Below are 1,167 nucleotides of genomic sequence, written 5' to 3'. Positions count from 1 at the left end.
CCCGTGGTTAGGCAGACTCCCCTGTCATGTAACCGCATGTACTTGATTATATAACTTTTTTTCTCCGATGCATGGGCATTTTTCCTAGTATAAATCAGTTCCACAAAAGGTTTGTGCCCGGTTCCACAAAACAATACGTAGCTAGAAGAGAAGTTGGCGTTGCTTTTGCTTGGCGGCCTCCATCTGCCGATCAACAATGGCCGGCGACGACCGGCTGTCGAACCTCTCCGACGACCTGCTACGGTGCATCCTACACTTTGCGCCGGCAAAGGAGGGCGCCTCCACCAGCGCGCTCGCGCGGCGTTGGCGCTCGCTCTGGCTCTCCTCCGGCGCCGTCAACCTGGACTCACGCTCCTACGACCACCTGGACGACCACGACAAGCGCGACGACATTGTGCGCGATGCCAGTAAAGCGCTTGCCGCCGCCAACGGCCGCGGTCTCCCCGCAACGAAGCTCACCTTCCGGTACGTGGAAGGAGAGGACGACCCGTGGATCCACTTAAGGGAGAACGACATAGAGGATGCGAAGCTTCACATGTCCGCAAAACTCCGGGCCATGCTCTACAGCTCAACCCGGCAATCTCACCCATGGGCGGCCGCGCCCATGGGCACCTGACCCTAATGGGTAGGGTATGGGTCATTATATTAACCCATGGGTAAGCCCGATGGGTAACCCGATTAGTCATGCATAGGGTACGGGCACAAGGTTCTACCGTGGGTCGCCCGATGGGTCACCCGATTAATACTAGTGATTAAAATATATTTTTTATTTTATATGATGTGTAGACGTTTTGCTGAAGATGTGCTAATTAATTTAGTTAGAACAACCCAACGCTGGCAGTAGCATTTTTTAGTGAACGCTGCACTAGCGATGGAGTATGCATGCATGTTTGTGATAAGGCCCATCTCAGAGTTACTAGTTCAGCCTAATAAAAGGAGTACTGTTCGGCCTATTGGGCCTCCAGTGGCTGAAGGTCATGCACGACTGATGTGTTGTGCGTGCGTGGCAACGAATGGGAGGTACTCTTTTAGTACCACCTCCCTTGCGGGCATCTTTTAGTAAGCATCGACCTATCACGAGGCAAGTACAATGTGAGCGACATCTTCAACGTCAAGGACCTCGCGCCATACCATGGAGATGCACCTTTTTGATCCGAGGTCGGATCT

The sequence above is a fragment of the Triticum dicoccoides genome, chromosome 7B (genome assembly GCF_002162155.2).
Source record: "Triticum dicoccoides isolate Atlit2015 ecotype Zavitan chromosome 7B, WEW_v2.0, whole genome shotgun sequence".
Lineage (NCBI taxonomy): Eukaryota > Viridiplantae > Streptophyta > Magnoliopsida > Poales > Poaceae > Triticum > Triticum dicoccoides.
Note: the sequence above shows the minus strand (reverse complement) of the source record.